General features: G+C 31.2%; 1 protein-coding gene across 6 annotated transcripts in view; it reads right to left on the reverse strand.

Moving 5' to 3' along the window:
- The window catches only part of LOC139512085 (STE20-related kinase adapter protein alpha-like), a 45440-nt gene extending 32472 nt beyond the window's left edge, over positions 1–12968 (reverse strand). For 2 of the 6 annotated variants that reach the window (XM_071299461.1, XM_071299465.1), the window contains exon 1: positions 6393–6514. The gene's annotated coding sequence lies outside the window, so the exon portion shown is untranslated. Of the gene's footprint in view, positions 1–6392; positions 6515–12887 lie in introns of those variants that run through there. The other 4 variants (XM_071299464.1, XM_071299462.1, XM_071299463.1 and 1 more) reach the window with 4 other exon arrangements.
- Between the last annotated feature and the right edge of the window lie 712 nt (positions 12969–13680).

Below are 13680 nucleotides of genomic sequence, written 5' to 3' on the forward strand. Positions count from 1 at the left end.
ATAGGTGAAAAAAAACAACAACCCCAAAACAATAACATTTAGAAGACTAAAAAAAAAAGTAAAAATTCTTGAGACTGCATATAAAATAGAGCAGGTCTGCAAGCATTGCTACATGTATGTGCAATGTACGTACTGTGATACAATGTTACTGGATTGATTGATTGATTGATTGATTGATTGATTGATTGATTGCTGGTTGCTTAACGTCCGAATGTTCACTGGATATATGAATGTTGAACAGCTGCATCTGGCAAATACCGTAACTTTGAGTTCGCTGGAACTGACAAGTCATCTTACACTCCTTAGGCGGATTTATAGTTACAATTTCACCTACTATCATTCCTTGAGAACCATAAACAGCATTCCAGCTGGGACTATTATACTATAATAGTCCCAGATTCCTGCTGAAATATAAAACTAAAGCAGTATCATGTCTTATAAACATCTGGTCCAACCTAAACAGGTGATAACAATATATGAACCTGTGCTAAATCCAGACAGGTAAAACTTTGAAAATGTGGTATAACCCTGACAGTTATAAACATGCAATATCCAGAACCCAGACAGGTGAAAATCTGCAACCTATGGAAGGACCCTGATAGGTGAGCATTAAAACATACATGTGCAGAACACCTGTGGTTGATAAAACACGAGTGTTTAGATGAGAATCCTCAGGCAGATTTAAACAAAACTGGGGCTAGACGGTTAGGCACTCAACCCTGCATGATTGATTAATAGATTGTCGGTTGCTACTGTTCAGTGGCCATCCTGCATGAAAACCTGCTATTAATCCATCAATTCAACTACCTAAAAATCCATAGTACGGATGGTCATTCAAATACTCTGATAAACTGTTAGTTTTAAAGTGGAAACTGAAGTCTAAACTGACATGGGGATCTAAAATGTCTTTAAGTTGCCAGATCTGATACTCTGGGGCTCATATGGTCTCGGTTTTAAGTAAGTACAACATATATATATTTCCCCTTTACAAATCGAACAATTATGACTATTGCAATATCTCATAGCTGCGCATTCTCTGATACCTTGAAAATATTACAAATTTCCCATCCTAAGAGTAGTGTTTCTAATAGACCACTCTGCTGCTATATAGTACAGAAGCATACGAGCTGCACATAAACAATAGTGATATTCGTAGAAACCCATACCTGGGTAATAAGTGGTCATATCTACATGATCCCTCCTATAAGATAAATAATATACTAACAAAGTAAATATTAATAAAACACTTCTATAATTACTTGATGAAAACCTAGTTAGCCTAGGGATGAATGAAATGAATAGCCCCCATGTAAATATTTTTTCAGACCCGGCATAATAAGGGTTGAGTATAAGGAGTTCGTACCTGCTGTAATGTCTCCTCAGTTGGGGAGAAAGGCAGTGGTTTCAGCTGCATATCACCTTGTATTCCGAACACCACAAACTTCCTGGTTTTCTACTTAAGCTGCAGTCTCTGATATAGAATTCCTAAAGGAGGCTGCATATCCTTCATATGTATGTAGTAGGGATAAATTTCTCCAATTGTTGACATGTCACATCGTAGACTCCCGGTTGAAGTGAAAGTAGAAAAATCGTCTGCTTTATGTTCTGTCAAGTTTTCAGAAACTTATAAGAATTTAGATGATTACTAACTTCCGTTCGGTGATGAAACATAACATTTCCACTGAAGCAAGGGTGAAGAAAAATATGGACGCCCAGTTAGTTAAATCTTCTGTCCATTAATAAAGAAGTCACTGTGAAAGAAGTGGAATTAGAAACCACGTGGTCCTCTGTGTACTAACTGATGCATGTGGGATCGTGCACTACCATATAAGGTGTAGCTTGAATTTATCTGCTAAAAACGGAATATGTCCTCCATTTCGATTATATTATCATTATTGGTAATAAAGTCTTGAAAAGGAATATTCTGCCTGACACATTTCCTTGCATTTAACGGTGCTGTTATTAACTGCTCGGTTAATCCCCGACTATTACCGTCCCATACATGCGGAATAGCTACTGAGAAGCAAACACATTAACTAACAGCTAACTATAAAGTTGATAATGAAATGAATAATTAACAGCATCTTTAGAATCAGGTACAAATATAATATCCATGTTACAAACATCAACTTCAATACAAAGACGCTCCAAATGTACCATTTAACGTGTTTAAAAGTTTCGGTTTGATTTGCATCAAAAACTAATAAAGCCACTTTCAAGAAAATGAAAAGTGAATAAATTTTCCACAAGTACAAATATGACTGCTAACAGTGCCATGCTCAAACAACAACTGACCATCCTATCAAAATTATATACAGATGTTTCTCTGATAACATCCATGCTGTCATCCTGCTGTTTCCTATCTATGATCTAATACATATCCCTTAATCTCTTAATTAAAACCAAACTGCCAAGCTGCCAAGATGGAAAGCTGACCTTATCATTAATGAAAATAAAACCAGGGAAAGTACATACCCTAGGAATTTATCAAATATGTATAAACTCTAATTTAATTTTTTAAATTACCATTAAAGTCTTATAGGATTGTAAGTATGTTTTATTTTATCACCTTGCACTTTCATGACTTGACTGTGGTTTTCTACAGCAGTTGGTTCAAATTTCTGACCAGTTGAACAATTTGGTTTAATAAAACAATTTACAATTTGGTCAAAATTTTGAATGAATTGCAATTGGTGGATAGCAACACTTACAGTCAAGTCACTGTAAACGAAACTAAAACAATATCAAGACATAGATTTCATACAGCTATACAATTTGACGCAAATTGATACATCAAAAGCAAAGTTTGCTAACTGTCACTTAAATACTAAGAACTTTTGCATGTACACGTATTCCGTGGAGGACGTAATTTCGTTCATCAAAAATGTGTCGGACTTTAAAAAACACTTACTGGATTTGTAGAAATTGTCATTGTAAATAAAAAATTACAGTAAATAAATTGTATGTAATAAATGTATGTATTGTAAATATAAAATAAATGTCTTCAGCTTTTATTATTAGTACATATTTCTAGTCCCATCGTACATTACTGTTTTCCATGTAACAATAACGCAATGTAACCGTAGCCTTCATTATTATTGTTACATTCGTAATTAAACAGGTCCTTACCCAACCATGCATTCCGGCATTTAGTCTCCAATGTAACAATAACATTTTTATTATTGTTACATTTCCATGTAACCGTAGCCAGTGCCATTTTATTAACATCTCAAATTATAACTGAATTAAAATATCTTGATTACGGTTTAACTGTCTTCCATTACTAATATCATAATAAAAATAAAACATTTATTTAAACTTTAAATAACTGTAACAGTAGGAATTCAGAAAAACTTGTTTGTAACTTCAACTTGTTTAAAACATATTGATAAACATTTCTCGAGCCTCGTTAGTCGTTACCTTTTTATCGTATCATGCGATTTCTTTTCACATTATTTTCATGGGGAAATCGTTTACCAGCATAAAGTTGCTGAAGGAACCGCATAGAATTGTATCAAGAACACTTAACGAGTGTTTAAATGTGAAAAATTATAAAAAGAAACATATAACAAAAAAGTCGTATTTTTCTGTACCGTAAATCGAAAATTCCTTGTAAATCAAAAACAATTACGGTGTGATACGCGTCACAGATTCGGACTTAATATTTTGCAGAATATGCGACTTTGGAAGTTAAATAATGATTATGCCGTCCTTTAGAAAACAGTTGTTAAAGTTTTAATCTCAATATTTATTGAAGCACATTGAGCTAAATCAAAGTATGTGTAGCATTATGTTACACCAAAGCGAAACAATCTTAAAATGACCTTGACATCGACCAATCAGAAAACTACAATAACAACAACTTTATTTGACAAGCATGAAAGAGGTCATTTGTGAGATAACGAAATAATATTAACAAGAATACAAATGAGCATACATTTAAGATTACTGAATTAAGATGATTTAAATAATCTCAATCATTTCAGACAAAAAACGAATAAAATGATTAATAATAAAGTACCTATGTATCATCAGAATCCTCCCAATTTAAAAGTTACGTAAATTTCGACTTCTATGTAATTTGAAATTGCCGCCAACTTATATCAGCTGATTAATAGACTACTGACATATGTTATACGTATCGATGACAAACAATATTCCTACGACTTTTGCCATTTGGGAAATGTAAACGACTCATCTTTATATATTTTTCAGCGATCAAATATTTCATACAATTGTTCTTTGACATCTTAGCCAACAGCACAGGGGATAATAAACTACAGAAGGATTTCTATTGAGCACTACTTCCTATGTGCAACTTCAAAACTTTTGGGAAAATCGACGACCATTTAATGTTTTTATGGTAATATTTTTTAAATTCCAGAATAAAAAGTATGAAAAAAGTGTCCAATTAGTTATAAATAACATGATAGCCAGCCAGATAATAAAAGTGGCACATATTTCAGCATTTATTGGGTAGACCATAAATCTAGGGTGCTCGCATAAAGCAGCTTAACTGCTTAAAAATTTAAATTATTATTATTTTTGTTCAATCATTAAGGAAAATGAAAAAGTGAAATATCAATTCACTATTAGCAGCCATTATGGTACAATTTTGTCAAAATAAGCTAAGAAACATTGATGATGAATTATTTACTTGCAAGTGAATAATTCGACCTCATTAAATCTGTATTCATGTGAACTTCAATCTAACCCTTTAGCTAGAAATAGATTATTCATGATTGATGCATGTTAGGCTATTAAAAGAAAAGAATGTCAAATTGAAAGTGACACAAAGGTTAATAAATTGATTAACCGATTTGATCCCAAAAAAATCATACTTAAACAGGTAAAATCGTAAATTCAATTATTTTTTCGCCTTCAAATTGAAATCAAACAGACATAGAAAATCCATTTGCACAAGGTCCATATTTCTATTTCTATTTATGTTAATGTTCATATCATGATATATGACAGTGGGTTGTTTTTGGGGTTATCTCAATAGTTTAATAAGTTGGGGTCTAGACTAAAAATACACATGAAATGAAGTTACCATACATATTATCAATCCCATGCCCTGTAAATGAATTACTTTAGACTTTTATAATTTGGATAAATGTTTTACATTGTTATAAATCTAATATGAGAGTTTGAGTCAAATCAGTGAACATGAATTTGACAGCTATTGCCCCTTTAATAACTACTAAACTACCTTTCAGCATGCTCACATTCATTTTATTCTGGATTCTACACACTTTTTATCTCAAATGTGTACAAAATAAAGGAATTTTAAGCAAATCAAGAATACTTTAACATCTGTAAATTAAGAAAATGTAAATTTGCAATGAATTCAATTTTGGTAATCTTAAATGAAAACCCTATTTAACATATATATAGGCTGTATGTAAGATATGCAAAATTTTGTTCCCTAGTGAACTAATTCTAATTATAAAGTAAACATGAGAGCATGTTTTTAAAACGAACTGTCAATCATTTCAAAATCATTTGTTCACATGACCCTTAATGGCAATGCATTTTTAATATAAATAAATTGTATCGCTCTGCTTCTAAAACATTTTGATGTTTCAACTCAAACTTTAAAATCCTTGTCAAAACATCATAAATGGAATGTTGAAAAAATGTTATACATTTGTAAGCAAGGACATTTTATATTGTCTGTTTCTGTTTCAGGTTAATACATACTTGTAGTGTTGGAATACACTTTATAGGATCATGGGAGTCAACCTTAATCTTTTACATCTACATGTATGTTACCGGTAATACATTTTCTTACTTGAAAATGCATGTATACATAAAACTCGGACTATAGAAGATTGGCACTGTCTAATATTGAAAAACAGTCATTAAAGGAATTAACTTAGTTATAGTGTTAAACAATAATCTTTGAATGATGCTGTTCAAACCCTTTGTGTCTATAAATATATAAAATGCATCTCTTTTATTGAATATTCATATAAAATAAACAAATTAAACCTTACATGTTTTTTCTAATAAATCAGTGCACATTATAACATATTTCATGTATTACACCAAAGCCCATTTCTCTTTTTAGTTCATCCATTGATATTATACATGTCATAATAAGATTTAATTCTTACTTCCATTCATCATTGACTTTGGCAACTTCCAAATTTTAAGTATTTGGACTTGGATCAAAAGTAAACTTTTAATGTGCAGACAACTATTTATAAATTGATCAGTAAAACTGTACATTACAAAATTTGGTCACATCATACTTAATGGGATTTGCTAATTTTTAAAAGCCATACACTGACCTGCATTTCAATGTTCATATCTGAAAATAATTTTAAAATGTTCAGGGTAAACTAAAACATGTACATGTAAAACTACAATTTAAATATTTAATTTACCTCAGTTCATCTGGAGTTTCCTGTGCATGGTAATATTTAAGAATTTCTCTATCATATGCTCTCTGAAGTCTTATTCAATCTAAAAATGAATCAACAACAGCATGAACAAGTGTGACTATACATTGTATATCTAAAACAGACAACTGACAGAAAAGATCGTCATTAGATGAAAGCTATTTTGGGATTTCTACTATGTAATTTGTAAATGTTTTAAGCTATGTGTTTAATTCATAAATTGCAACAGTTGACACAGGGGGTAGAGGCCATATAAACTAATAAACTCCATGGAAATGAGATGTGACAACGCAAATACAACTGCATACAAATTATCACGGACTCAAAGCTGACAATTTCAATGTGGTCCTCCTCAAAATGAATTAATCACAAACTTTTAACAGACTGTTGATGCTGTCTCCAGGACTTGCACTCAATTAGCAACCTAAAGTCTTAGCTCCACAAGCTTGTTCATATGCTCAGAGACAAATATACCCAGAGACAATCATAAAGAAGGTACAAAATGTCCATATCAAACATTTTTGTCAAATCAACCTTAATTATTATTTCATAATATTAATGTATGTACATATACATGTATTTGTCACAGAAACATGTTCCATTCAAGGCCTACATGTATGTTACTCAACATACAACAGATGAAGTCTGGCACAGTGTCTTTCAATTCAAACCAAACATTATCAGGCTAAATATAGATTGCAGACATTTTTCACAAATATTAAGAGACGTCAAGATAATGAACACGATAGAAGCCAAAACTAGGGAGATGTGCTATAAACTATATATTAAGCGCTTAAAGTTGCTTGAGGCAATGGATGGTTGACAGTCTGAAACAAACAGTTTTTACTCCGTATAATTTGTGTTTTATTCTTTATAAAGGACACTCGGATTTTATGTGTAAATAGGAGAGTTTTACTTTGTATTTTTACCGTTGGAAACTTAACTTTTAAAATATATCCACTATACATTTTAATGTGTAAATAGTACTTTTACTTGGAGTTAATCCTTGGTGTTCCTTAGGCCATGAAAAATTAATTGTTGGTGGGTTCCCGAACATGTTTTTTGTTTGTTGTTTTTTTGTAACCATGCACAAATTAATCTGTGCATTGATATTTTTTTTTTTTTTTTTTTTTTTTGTAACTATGCAAGCATTGATATTCAATGAACTTGTTCCCAAAGTTAACAACATCTCCAACACATCCCTCCTTCAACTTGGAATGGTTGCAAATGATCAAGACTTACTTATTTCGAACTGCTTTTTTAAGGATGTCTTGTAGATTGTATATAATTTTAATTGACTGCATTAGTGTTTTAAAACTTCAAGGTATATTTTAGGGTACATGCATTAATCATTTCAAAAAAAAAAGAAAAATGAAATGACCCGTCGGTAAAAAAATGACCCGGTCGGGTTAGGGGAAACCATCAATTATCTTTCCATGGCCTTGTCAAGGAAGCTCATACGGAGAGAAGAAGAAGAAGAAGCAAATGTTCAGTGCATACAGTTCATCTATATATGTAGACTAAGAGATCACAGATGTTCAAGAAAAGTATAAATTGATCAATATGAATATGCAAATAAACCAAAACTTGGTGGAAAAAACCCTATGATACAACCATGCTCCAGGGTGATAACCACTGGAACTTGTTTCTATCTATGGGAAGGTTGGGAAGGTTGACTTTCCTTATGTATACAGGGGCGTAGCTGCCGTTAGGCACTTTAGGCATGTGCCTACACATAATTTTTTCGCAAATATTTTTTTTTATTAAAAAAAATAATAAAATAAAAAAAATAATAAACAACGTTATCTGTAGATGAAAGCCAGTGAAGTTGTCAAAACTCTTTAATTATCGACTGTCATGTGTACACTAGTCTCTAGTCCTTAGTGAATGGAATATTGGATAGAATTGAATGTTTTATATGATTTTACCTTGTATAGAAACTAAACTAGAAATTTGGTTCAGATAATTTCACTTCTGTCAACAAAAACTTAAATGAACCTCAACTTAGAAACATGTTTTTTTTAATTAGTTGTTAGTTTTCAACTACAAAGTAGCTTTCCACTTTGTCTTCACCCGACCTACAATAAAACCCTTGCCAATGTTGGTCGTCCGTTTGGCTGTGCAGGATGTATAAATACAGTCACATACACAGTCGCATCTGGTCAGAATGGGGACAATAAATCCGATGCCTAGCTGTAGAGAGAATGTCACTCTTTGAGGAGTTCGTAGTTGGTCCACTGAAAGGCAAAATTTCTGCTTCTATCCAATAACCCATCGTTTTCCAATACATGGCATTTTCAAATTTCCAGACCTTCGTCCTGTAAGACACCTATTACAGGACCTAGCTCCCTGTTGTATTTATTGTAAAAAAAAATTGTCCTGAACTTGCATTAATATTTATGAAAATCAATCGATCAACTAGCTTCCAGTAATTTTGTGTACTCTCAGATCTGCATGTAATGACCACAATTATTCAAATTCCTAAGCAGGTAGGGATTTTACAGTAGAGGATATAAAGACATATGAATTTCTTGAATTTTGTTACGATAGTATGAACGGAACAGAACTTTTGCATTAGACATCGACTACATGTGTACAATGGTGTATGTGTTTCAACTTTGTGTGGCTTGGGTGAAGGGTTAAGAATCAAAAGATTGATGGTTGATGTCTAGCCAAAAGGACAGTTTTATTATCAGTGTTTACATAACGTGCCTATTTTTTTTTAATGAAGGATCGTCAATATGTACTATTAATTAAGTTAAACGTATATATCAGAGGTATGAAAATACCAAACAGGGTATACTGCTTAATAAAAGGGATACGCTGATCTACGCTGGGCAATGCATAATGATATTGTAAATATTTTTTTTATATATTTCCGATTGTACTGTGTTTTATTGCGTTTATATTTAATTCACCAGTCAGATGACAGTTTATCATGTTAATGTAAATTATTTATAATTCTTTGAACTTTTCATCATGTATATTATAATTTTCTTGATTAAATAACCAGTAAATTAAATATTTTTGTACATAAAATTTTGCAGCTAAAACACTGAAAACCGTGAACCGAGGACTCTGTCCTGGACCTTATGGAAGCCTAGAGCGGCCCCCAGACCCACTGCCGATTGATGCCTACAGTTGACTGAATACCTAGCTACACCCCTGGTATATGGAGAGTCCACCTTTCCATAGACAAAATTCATAGAAACAAACTTGTGCCTATGCCATTTACATGCATAAATACAGATAAACCTGTACTAGCATGTGTACAGGTCAGGAATAACCACTTATTGGTGGATTATACCTCAATTGACGTATAATCCACCAATTGAGGTATATTGGTATAGACCAATTGATGTATAATGCAAGTTTTTTGTAATTAAATGCTAGTGTGAGATAGCATGATTTTGCAACTTGCAACCTATTTCATGACCCTTATTGAGTCCGCCGAAAGTTTCAGTTTTGTCAAAGCCTGCTGCATTTCTTGAGAATGCATGTGTACAACAATTCTTTTGTTGAAACATTTGTACTATTGACCATGATTGACTTTTAATAATGAAAGTCAAGTATTAACAAAGAGCTCCATTCACCTGTGGAGTTGTACTCATGATCACATGACAGCAGACATTAATGATGTCCATTGACAGGTGATTACAGGTAAATTTGCCAATCAAGAATTGACAAGATAACAATAGAAGAAACTTCAAATACAATTATTGATTAAATGCAATACAGTACTACCTGTGACTTTATCTTATTAATGGTGGCCATAAAAAATATGTTCACCATGGTGGCCCTATATGTCCCTGTTGCTTTTTTAATACACAAGGTATTAATCAAAAACTAGTCAAGGATAAAGGGAAATCTTGAATGCATTGAAGTGTTAAAATTATATAACTTACAGGTCATGTGTCTCAGGTAATATATACATGTATGTGTTTGTCAAATTTAATAACTGTGTTTATGACAAGAAATTCGAAAATAAAATGAAATAATAAAACTAGGTGAAAAAACAGCTCAAAAAAATAATTGTCTCATGACTATTAGTTTTAATATTATACTTTTTAAATAATTTTTAATCAATTTAAGTTATTTTTTATATTAAGTATCATTTTCAAATATAATTGCACACATTTACAATGCCTGCCTTTTCTAATGAAAAGGTGTTTCTCAAATTAATTTTCTTACATCAAAATTGTTTATTAATTGTAAATAGACTGATCTGCATTCAACATTGTTTAACATATATATGTTAAAGATTGTCTTTAGGACTTACGCTAAATAAAATTTAGGCAGTTAATTATTTCTCAATTAAATAACATATAAATATTAGAAATATTCATTACAGCAAAATTTGATAATATCTTTATTGTCATATGATATTTTAAACATGATCCATGTTTTAGAGGTTAAGCATTTCTTTTACTTTTTGTTTTTGGGTAAGAGACATTATTATGAGAAGGTAAATAATTTTCATATAGATTATCTCAAAGTTGTTTTGCTAATTTTACAATCAAGGAATAGGTGTTTTCGTTGACCTACAAGAGACACAGTTTACATATTCTATCATTTCTAGGTATTTTATATAGTCCATTATTTTCTATTTCTAAATTATGACCAAAAATTCTACCTATTGACACAATTAAGTTTACAGTTTTTATCATAAGTTTTTATTCTTAGATTTTTTTTAAATTCATTTTTTATTAAGTAGATATAGGAAGATGTGGTGTGAGTGCCAATGAGACAACTCTCCATACAGATAACAATTTAAAAAGTAAACCATTATAGGTTAAAGTACGGCCTTCAACAAGGAGCCTTAGCTCACACCGAACAACAAGCTATAAAGGGCCCCAAAATTACTAGTGTAAAACCATTCAAACGGGAAAACCAACGGTCTAATTTAAAAGTCTTAATTCATTCAAGTCCCTGCAATTATTAACAAATATCTAAAAGGCCTAGGTTGAGTGAAATATTCTTTGCAAATGTATACCAAGAATATGTATCATGCTAGTCCAGCACTTTCAACAATATAATACACTGAAAAAAAAATATGATTTAATTAATAGACCATAAAAGTGTCACCATTTTTAGAAGTGCACATTATTTTTTCTGGAGACAAATTTTGAAAGAAATTAACCAAACTGAAAATAACATATTTAATAAATTTCAATTTCTTAAAATAATTTCTTTGCATAAGATTCACTTTATTCAGAGATAAGAACATTTTTCATTATGATTAGCATTTTCGGTAAACGGAAAAAAAGTCACAGGAAAAAAAGTCACAGGACTAGGTGGGCATTTGAAAAATAAGTCTTTTCAGTGATTGTTTGTGCACAACTCTTGTTTTGAGATTTGAAAAAAATTTAGATAAACAAAATTAGTTTTTTTCCTAAACCATATAATGAAACTTGTAGTTTTCCTGAATAATATTAGATGTTATCAAAATTTATTGTAAAAGGGTTGATATTGATCATCTTATTTTGTTAAGAAACCGACTTGTTTAATACTTTATTTGTTTTTTAAATATCATTTGCATGATTATTAGTTATTATTAATAGTAATAACTCATTTAATAATGCTAACAAACAATTGAATACAATGTACATCATGTACATTTATATAAACCTTTTACTTAAAAAAACAATTATTAAAAGTGTTTATTTCAAATGCTAGTCAATAACTTTATCTTTGACTTTTTGCCATTTCTACTCGAGATTCTTACCAAGAAGAAATTAAAAGAATAAGAAACAAAAAAGTAATGAAAAAACCCATACAAAAATGAAAAAAAAACAAAAATAAAAATTTTAAATAACATTAAAACAAAAAAAAAACAAATAATAAATTAAACAGACTAAAACAATATTTTATTCTACATTTTCAAAAAAAGGTGAAATGTCAATTTTAAAAGAAACCTGAGTTTCCTGTACAGGTAAATTTTAATGAAACATACCAGCTGAAAACTTCAACCCTGATTGATTTTAACAGGTAACATACTGAGATAAAAAATCTATCTATGTTTTATGACCCCCCAATAAATGGCCAACATCTGAAGATTGAATACCCCAATAAATGTTCACCATTGGATGTTGACCATGCAAGAGGGTGGACATAACTAAGAGGATAGGATGTCACAGGCTGTACTGTATGTTATGTCACTATACTAAACTAGAAATGTTTGACAAGTTTTCATACCATAATATGGTTTTAAGAAAACAATGCTCCATTTTGGTGGAATAATTTGTTTTGAAAAACAAAGAATTATACACCAATTGGTCTATATCATTATATGTCAATTGGTGGATTATACGTCAATTGAGGTATAATCCACCAATTGGTGGTTATTCCTGACCTGGTGTAAATGGTGTAGTTGATCAACATGATGCACAGATGTGACAGTCATAGCTTGACTGTCCTACAGTTTCAAATCAGCTAAAAAGAAACATCTTCTTTATGTTTAAAGAACAAAAAAGATCATGCCTTCGATACAGAAGTCTAAATAGCGCTAGAATAGTCTTTCCAAACTTTGTCGACTGCAAAATAACACTTCCGGTTTCGGATAAATAATAGCAGAGACAAATACGGAAAAGTTATGTCAATATATACGGTATCAAGAACGATATAGAATAGAATAGAATAGAATAGAATATTTTTATTTCCCAAATTACAGGGCCCAATAAAGGGCATAAAATCAGATAACTTTGATTTACATAATTGGTAACACCAACAATAATAGTAACATGTAAATAGTGATTTATGTCAGAATAAGCATTTCTCAGAATCTTCAGAAAATCTAAACTGAATAGAAGGTGCCGTCAGTCTATCATTTAGTCAGATCCTATATAACATATGGATCAAACTGACTAGTATTATTAAATTGACTGATGAAGGTAAATCCTGAAGAGCGCTTCGGACGCATAGAAATTATTAAACGTGCTGTTTTCAATTTTTGACCCATCAAATAAATATGCGGCACATATATGTAGGGCTACACAGGCACTTGTCACAGAATTATTTTTTATATTTACCTAAATATAAGGTATAGTAGGCTTCTTTTTTTCGAATACAAGTGCCTGTGCACATATAATATAAAAATATTCAATTTTAATCCGTGTTCTCCGCTAAATTAATGATGTCTGATCAGTTACAAATAATTTGCCGGAAAAAGCTTGTGACAGATCCAGCAGAAAAATAAAAACACCAAAAAAGAGCCAAAATATTAGGATCACTAATTATGGAGATTAAACCCAACCAGTCTTATATCTTTTCGTTC

This window comes from Mytilus edulis, chromosome 2 (assembly GCF_963676685.1).
Source record: "Mytilus edulis chromosome 2, xbMytEdul2.2, whole genome shotgun sequence".
Taxonomy (NCBI): domain Eukaryota; kingdom Metazoa; phylum Mollusca; class Bivalvia; order Mytilida; family Mytilidae; genus Mytilus; species Mytilus edulis.